We start from the raw sequence: 9,508 nt of genomic DNA on the forward strand, positions 1-9,508 counted from the left end.
CAGGGACGCAAACACATGTATGGTGAAAAAAGACCTGAAGTTGAAAAAAAAAATGTGACAGCGTAATATATAACCATGTGACGAAGGCCTGTGCTATATGCTTAAATAAATAGGAAATTCTATTTAATGTACTCAGATCAATAAGAGACAGATGTTAAGTAGTAAATTAAGTTTTTTATTTTCCCTCACAATTTAGTGGGATGTTTTAATTTATAAGGGACACTGATAACATGCTTTATGCTTCCTGTGAATATAATCCAATTAATCTAATTTCCATATATGTTTCATGTGTTAACACCTTATTTTGAAAACCGGACATAGTCACATGTGTATCCTTGCACCAAGTGCGACGCAATTTAATAAGTTGTATTGTATTTGGTGTGCTCGGGTAGAATAAAGATGTCATTGCCTCTCTTCAGGTAAGAGTTTCACACTGCAACACTTGTCTTTGGAAAGTGAGAAATCTGACAGAATAAAAGTCGCTAACTCTCCCTGTCAGCTCGCTCTGGGCCGTTTCAATGCATTTGCCATAAAGGTGAGAATACGCGTGTACTCCAATTTTAGGGGCGGCTGGTTTGAGCACGGAATTGCGAGTGACGGATAGCTTGATCGCAGTTTGGAGGAGGGAGTGAGGGAGTGAAACTATAATTTTAAATTGCGGAAATCCCCTTGTTGCGCGCACGGCTGCAGGCGCGCCTCCCCAGTGTAAAGCATGGTGTAAACAGTCCTGCCTCCTGTTGTAGTATCGTATTTCAGCCGCCAGGTGTCATCTGTGCACAAAGACACTGTTTACTACAGGCTCGCTGTACAAAGATGTTCCCCATGGATGCTTGTCATATGGCCATAAAAAAATATAACTTAAGACAATATTTCTGTACATGCTATGTAAAGGGAAAGAGTCCAAAAATGTATTTAGGTTTTTAATTCCAGTTCAACAACAGCATTAGATTCCATAGGATTAATGTGATATATTGTCCTAAATATAACAGATTGGAGAAACACATTAATAAAATATGAATGAATTCCTGACTTTACAGATAAATAGAGCTATATCTGACTACAACTATCTGCCACTATCTAACTCCCTCTGAGCAAAACTTAGTCTATGACCTGCTTGACTGAATTTTTGCAAAGATTATGTTTCAGACATTTTTGTTTTAATAGGAAGGTTTCATTGAAGTGAGACAGGAAATATGGGGATAACATGCAACAATAGTCATGTGCTGAATTTGAACCCATGACCTTTGCACTCATGTGGCCCACTCCTAATGCCACTGAGCCACTGTGCCCTTTCTTTTTCCTCTACCTGCAAATCCTATTCGTGTTGCTGTCTTTGTGTTTTGTTGTTCTTAATTGCCCTCTATGACTTTCCTCATGTTTCCATGGGCACATCCATGATGCACACCTTGGCACCCATTGGTTTCTCCTTATACTGCGTTAATGAAAATATCTTCTTTCACCAACCATTTCATGACCTGGGTTCAGTCCACTCTAACCAGAGAGGAAGATAGGGTGGATTACATTAACTTCTATGGGAGTTGAACCCTGCTCAGCAAACAGAGATCCCCTAATTTTCACCAAACTACATAGGAAGATGAGATATTCAGGGCAGAACAACATATCAATATTATCTCAAGGTTGTGTTACAGTGAGGTTGGTAGTGTGTTAAGATTGAGGTCAATACTTTTCAAATTTCACTCTACAATAGCATCACTACAGCGGGTCAAGTCATTAATGCTGAAGCCCTCATCGAATATGCACGGTCTTGTTTGATTGTTACAGACAAGACCTTTTGCATCATCAGGACATAACAAGTTTAATCTATACCTCTGAATTGTCCCATTGAGACGCTCGACCAAGCCATTTGTCTGTGGGTGGTAAGGTGCACACAAGCTCCTCTTTATGTTTGTTCACAAATTCACGCCCCTGGTCTGTCAAGATGCGCTTGGGTGCAAACTTGTAGAACAGTTGAATAATGCAGTTGGTCACTTCATCTGCCCTCTTGGTCTGCAGTGGGAAAGCCTCACTCCACCTTGTAAAATAGTCCACCATTACACAGATGTACTGGTAGCCTTCAGTGGTTGGTGTAAGTGGCCCAATCAGGTCCATGCCAACCAACGCCCATGGCTCAGTGACCTGCAAATACACAAATACTTAAGCAATTGACCTGTAAACCACTTTGAACATGTTTAGTTAGCCAGTCATCTGTTACAACCTTACCACAATAGGAGTGTGTTGTTGTCTTTTTCAGCCCAGTCCTCTCACTCTGACAGGTAGGACACTGTCTTATCTGTAAAGACAAAGATTAAAATTGTTCCAAATTGTTCCAATTGCCAAACTATTGAATACATGCATTTTTGTTTGAATCAAAATCAAAGGGATGGCCACATAATCAAATGGACTACAACTGATATAACCCACTGTACTTACTCTAAACACTGTCAACCCCACCACAGGATACACATGGTGCAGGGATATTCAGTCATGTTAAATATGAGCTGGTGGATACAGTGTTGCAAGCTCAGGTAAACGGGTAATGAAAATCAACCATCAACACTTACCCACTCCCTTATATCCTTTGTCATTACAGGCCAATAAAACCGCATCCCAATGGCGTGCTCGGTCTTATGCATCCCACAATGACCTCCAACTGGGCTGCAGTGGAATTGCTTGAAAATGTTGTCGGCCTCCTTTGCTGACCTGATCACTTTCACTAGCAGCTTACTGTCCGGGTCATCCACCTTCTTGTAATACAGTTCAGCATCTAAATGTAAACAAGATTAAAGACTTGTTGGGATATTTATATTTTATACACATTTGAGAAGACAATTAGAGACTTAATATTATTCATCTTACCTTTGACTTCAAAAGTCTTGGTTTGCCTCCGAATTACATGTTTCTGTTCTTTGATTGCTTCTTCAGGATATCTCCTCCAAAGAATGTAATCAAAGATCATTTTATATTTTTGCGCATCCATTTTTGCTGTTCAGCAACAGTTCTCAACATTTTGTCCCATAGTGTCCCTTATATACCCTCCAAACTAATTTCCATGCACATTCTCATTACCTTACTGAATTGTAGAGATATACTTGCACCTATCCAGTGAATACATGTCATGTCATCAATCATACCAAGGCTATGGAGAGGGCAAGAGAAGCCTGGTTGACCACACCTTATTGCAGGTGTCAACTATTTCCCACAATAATTATGATGACCATGTCTATTTAATGTACTGCATGTGTGAGAGAATGCAACAAGCAAAGGTTCTTTAAATGAAATATTTATTTTTACACTGAACAGTAGTCTAAATGCAACATTCAACAATTACACATGATTTATGAGTTAGTTCAAACAGGGATTTCAGTCAACTGAAATCAATCAGTCTACTTTCACATGCCTGGGGATACATATATGCAGTAAGGACAAATAACTTTTTCATAGTTCATAGTTGAAAGGATGTTTGTATGCCAACAACTAATAGGCTACATTTGTTCTGCTTGTCATCTGAAGATTATAATAATTCCTGTGAAAGGCAAGGCACAATATAGGCTACCTAAAACTGTGGTCGGTAAATTGTCAAGTCACTGTATCCTAGCGTTCTTAGGCTACGTTATGTGTGATTTATTTTCCATGAGGAAAATTAGCTCGTATACAAAGGGAAAATATTTACATTTCTACTCTCTTAAACTTTGTGACGCCAAACGCGCAACTCCACGGGAAATGGGCTGCAGACTGACTGAATCAAGCTTAGCCCGTGTGCATATCAAAATGATGCTGTAGGAAGGTTTATTATTATTAAACAATTACCGAACAAACAATCGACAATCAACTGACTCTGCACAAATAGTCTAAAATAAAGTCTAAAATAGTCAAAAACATGTTCGTCTGCTCTGGGTAAAGAACGGTGAGAAGTCAAAGCTTCCAGGGGCAGCCGAGGTTCCAGCTTCATCAAAAATAAGTTATTGTGAATCAGACAATACGAATTCAAAACATTACACTCGCAAGATAAGCCTTTGTTTGATAGCAGTACCAAACTGCCTCTCTCCCGCAGCAGACCAGTGCAGACACTAGGCTACTGAGCACTGAGCAGATCAGTAAAGTGAAAGTCACAAATTCAGTTATGGAGTACGAGCGCCGTCTACTAGAGAAGTGCTTTATTACACGGGAAGCACGCAGGGGATCACCCTGACCGAACCTGCGCACCACACAGAAGACATACAGAATACTACGTGTTTATACATCTTTCCAGGTAAGTGAACTTTATTACTAATGAACCTGTGTGAGGTGAGCCAAGTCCCCGTCTGTTAAGGATAGTTGCGTCATTCGGCGCGCTGGCTGCAGACGGACAGACGGACAGACGGACAGAAAATAATTTCGGTCCTACAGCTGACAGTTTTATAAAACGGGGAAGCAGCTGCGCCGTGTAGGCTATGCGGAAGCTCTTTGTTTGCACTTTGCAACATGTAGGCGACATGTTTGTTGACGTTGTCAGCTGAGACGGTTTACCAAGTTTGGACCGAACGATTCTCATCAGGTCGGTCGGATCCGAGTCAGTCCAGGTATTCAGCCGAAATATCTTATGTCATTTATCTCATCTTTGCTTTTCCAGTCCACTTATCCCTAATAAAAAACACAACACTGTTACATGGTTTCTCCGTGTCTGCCTTCATCTGGACCTTGTTGATGAATTCATTTATTTATAGGGGGGGGTGCCATATTAAGTGCCATATTTAGCAATATTTAGCATATCTTAAGTGCCATATTTAGCAACAAACTGCGCAGTTTTGGGACGTACTGTATGTAAAACTCCAAAGAGCGTGTTATATGAGACATGTAAACAAGCGTTGTAGCGCCCCCCTCAGGCGAGTCACCAGGCCGCAGGGAGCAGTGACACCTGGCAGTGACAGGTTCATCGTGGGAGAAAATGAGATACTGAATGTGCTTAATGAATGTCAAAGCGTATACTTTACAGATTCAAGTTATAAATATGGATGTTAAAGTTAACTGTGGTCTATCTATCTATCTATCTATCTATCTATCTATCTATCTATCTATCTATCTCTCTATCTATCTAACTAACTATCTAACTGTCTGTCCGTCCATCCGTCCGGTTCCGTCCGTCTGGTTCAACAGTGATAGTGCAGATTAACAGTCAGGATGCAGCTGCTGTTTCTCAGTTTTTATGCAATTTTATGGACTGCATTAGTCATGCAGTCAGCAGACAGTCAGTGGAAAGTGTCAGTTAGAATCCAGTACAGACTGGGTTCAGACTGTGCAGAGTACAGAGAGATAGCAGCAGAAAACATGGGGGTGGCTGGGGTGTGACTTTTTTTTTTTATCTTGACCCTCCTGGGAGCTACAAATATTTTTCCTTGAGCCTCCCTGAGTGACTGGGGGAAAATGCATGACCCTCCCCAGTGAGCATTTTTCCGTTGAAAAGACGTTTAAAGAGTAACTAAACCCCAAAACCACTTTTTTTCAGCTGAAAACTGCTGTATTTGGGTATTTAGTAGTGTTGTTGATGGATTCAGGTCCAAAATCCTGACATTTTAGTGCAAAGTATTTAGATTCTACATATTGTGTTATAAATATGCATAGCGACTGCCCTCTACTGGTTGAAACCCGGCTATTACAATTGAATTTTGCTATTGGCTGATCGTGGTGCCAGGTGACGTAGGGTGCCAGCTTTCTTCACGCATGCATGGATAAATTTATTATAACCACACAAGTGCAGGTGGGTAAATTGCTTAGATGCATACTACTAGAATGTTTGAGCAAATGTAAATATGAACTGTGATAATACTTGATTTTTTAATTTTTTTTTACATTGACCTACTGTATTCAATACACGTGAGCTAATGATGCAATGCAATCTCTATGTATTCATAGACTTGGCAGTACTGTCAAGTCACAATATCAAATATTGATATAGCTTTTTAGGGCTTTTGGTGTGCTGTTACCTTTGCCACCTCCTTGCAACACACATTCTGTCTAGGAGAGAGCTGAGTCCAGTGACCACAAGAGCACCAGTTGCAAATCAAAGTGGCATGCCATGAAATACGCCTATGGCAAAAGTGCAAAAAAGGGGCGATTTGTTTATAGCGCTGACTGTATAAGGTCAAATCTCACGATGCAAGAAAAAATGTCCATTTATTCTGTTAGACCAGTAGCCACAACATTCAAATCCTGCGTCTACCATCCAGAGACGTCCCCCCTCCTCTCCTCCCCTCCATGTCCTCAGCCCCGGCTCTGGACCGCCGTGGTCTTTCTTGGCCGACAGTAGGACACTCCGGAGGCGACAAGTCCTCCACTTCATACAGCATTATGTCGCGAAAGTGTTTGTGCTGCTAACAGACTCATTAGGTATGTTTATGGGACGTACCTGCAGCCCACAGCCGCAGACTGGGGGAGGGGGCACGGAGGAGTGACTGGGCGTGTCTTAGCCCCCCCCCAGCGCTGCCCAAGTTTACGTTCTAGAGGCATTTTTTGACTTTCCAGGGTAGAGGCACTTCAGCCAAAAATCCGGGGTTTAGTTACTCTTTAAAAAATGACTATGGTCACCGGTGAAAAGACGTTCAAAACAGGTTTAAAAGTTAAGGTTTTTTCACCGACTATTTGAAGACGTTGATTGAACTTTCACATTTAGACCATATTTCACCGGGATACTACACCGGTGAAATATGGTCTAAATGTTCAACGTTCAAAGACAGGAAAAATAAAGTGTTGGATTCATCAAGCATTTGAATTAAGCTATTTTGTCTATTAAAAAACAAGCGCATATCTTTGACAGGCCGACAGCGCCTGTTTTGAACTCAATTCAATGCATTGTCATACGGTTATCAATTAAACGACCTAATTCTGATGAGAGTTTCAGGGGCTTTTGCAACTCGTTCAGCCGAGGGAGGGGCGGAGGGAGGTGCGTGCTTTGGGGATGATGATCATACGCCAGTTATGAGTTTGCCGGAGTGTAGATTACAGTTGGTGGTGCAGATGTTGAGTAATGAACAGAGAGAGGTATGTGGGATTTTTTATTTTTATTTATTTATTTATTTATTTATTTTTTGGTTTAGATGGATTTCTAAATGAACTGATACCAGTGGATTTGTTTGTTTGTATTCATGTCATGGCAAATTAGCATTTACTACTGGTCTGGATTTTTCTTTTTTTGGAGTCCAAAATATGACTAAAACATGGAAATCCTTTTTTTTTTTTTTTTTTTCGAGAAGTTGTTAAATGCGCAGTGATTGTAGTACAAAAATGTATAGGCTGTAGGCTTAGTAAAGTTTTAAACGTCTAACAACATTATAGGGAATGTCCTCATCCCATGGGGATAATATTAATGTAAGGAATATGAGTCTTTTCACACAGTGGCACTGATTATGAAAAGTTACAAATTTTCCTAAGGTGGCACAAATTATAAGATAAATATTCCTACAATGTCTAAAAATCAGTCTCATATCAGTCTCATAAAGTCAACCATCAATTTGAAATATCAACTTACAATCGAATAATTGTTATTGAGATTTCAATATCTCAGTTAAAATACAATATTATACCTTCAGTTAACACTGAGTTAATAATATTGATCATTTAACTAAGGGTTGAAGGATAAGGTGAGGTCTTTAACAGCAGAGGTTGGTTCATTCATGCATTCTGTAATACAGACACAAGACCCTTTTAGAATCAACACACAATTTATTTAATTATTTTATTATTTACAAGTGTGTGTGTGTGTGTGTGTGTGTGTGTGTGTGTGTGTGTGTATGAGCATGCTGGCTGCATGGCCAGGTACTGGCCCTTTAGAGAGGGGAACAAAGGGTCATAAACCACAGGCCTAGATGGAGGGAAAGCTGTGTAGGCTTGGTGGAGTTGGTGAACTAAGCTGAATGAGAATTCAGGGATTTTATCTAACGATGGAATATGAGAATAACGATATATTCTTTGTTATTATGAGATCATGAAGTTAGATCATGATAGTGGAGGTGAAAATACATGCAAACCCTAAGTTTGTGCATTTATCCTATCTAACGTGGGATGGCTGTTTGGTGTTAACAGACCAATAATTTCTAAACGCAATGCATCTCAACAATTTAACATTAGTAAACAGTTTACATTCACTTCATTGAATATATATCTGTTATTTTCCTAATGCTGTTGCTATGCTATATACCCAGTTGTTACAGACTTGGAGTCCTTTGCTATCTATGAACTTCATAGGTGTGACCTAGACACACCTAGGTGTGAAATGACTCTTAACTAAATTTAAAATTTAAATTTCACACCTAGGTGTGAAATGACTGGCAGCCTATCAGAACACGGTTTTGGGTGTTCAGGGGGGTTACCACAGGAAACAGTTGTAGTTCTTTACATAGGGAACTGTAGTTTTCAGGACGGCTGAGGGATTGTAGCTACAACATCTGAATCAACCCATCAATAAAACCCTTATAATCCCATGATACTAACCTTACTTTATTAAAGCTATGTTATTTTTAATGGATAATTAATGTTTATGTAATGAGAAATTAAGGACATTTCAGGGATAAAATGAAGGGGTTTGGTTTCACAGTGTGTCCACTCTACAGAACAGGTTTGATCGTACAATATGTGTTCTATCTGCTCTACTAACACATTTATATCTTTTTTTTTATTTTACATTTTTTTTAATTGGTTAAATTCAATTCCAGGCAGCATTAAAAGGTCTTAAAAAGTCTTACATTAGGCTTTTTGAAACCTGCAGATAACCTGTTCTGAAATAAATGTAAACAAATGTAAATTAAAACAAAGGTAAATACTCAAATAGTTTGAGACCCGTGACACTGTATTTTGGTTATTTTGGCATCTGTGTTACAGCATTTAAAAGAAATGACACTGATTGGCCTGATGGGTGTGCTGTAATTTAAAGTCAAAATTCTAAACTTTCCTGATACTGCCGAATAGTTTCAGGACTTTCATTAGCCGTGTTCTAACATAAAAAAAATGTTTTTGCCAGGTTTGTCTCTTAAACTTGATTATAAATTTCTCTGAAATTCAATTCGAGGCAAGATTATAAACCTCTTTAAAAAAATGTACCTTAGTGAAACCTGCAGACAGCCTGCTGTTTGTTTTTCCTCTGCAGAGCAGCAGTGAGGATGAGTGAGGAGGAGTCGGAGGCTGGAGCTCCTCCTGGGGCGAGGAAGGCCGAGTCTCCAGCTCCCAGATACACTTCTCTGATGATGGACGAGTCGTCCGAGTCGTCCGAGTCGTCAGTCGGCCTCAGTGCTGCGCCGCCAACAAGGTAAAACTTCAGACTGAAGCATCTTAGAAATGGACAGAATTGGACACTGTTTATATAGAGTGATATATTCAGTCTACAGTCTATATATATACAGTGATATCCTGCACTGTCCCTTTGTACTGTATGTGAAGTCCTGTTGTCCCTGTACCAAGTGTGTATGAATGTGTGTTTAGTCTAATTCATGTACATTCACTGCACTTGGTTAAGTAAGTGTCGCGATGTTTTTTAAAGTGT

Source organism: Centroberyx gerrardi, unplaced genomic scaffold, assembly GCF_048128805.1.
Source record: "Centroberyx gerrardi isolate f3 unplaced genomic scaffold, fCenGer3.hap1.cur.20231027 Scaffold_103, whole genome shotgun sequence".
NCBI lineage: Eukaryota > Metazoa > Chordata > Actinopteri > Beryciformes > Berycidae > Centroberyx > Centroberyx gerrardi.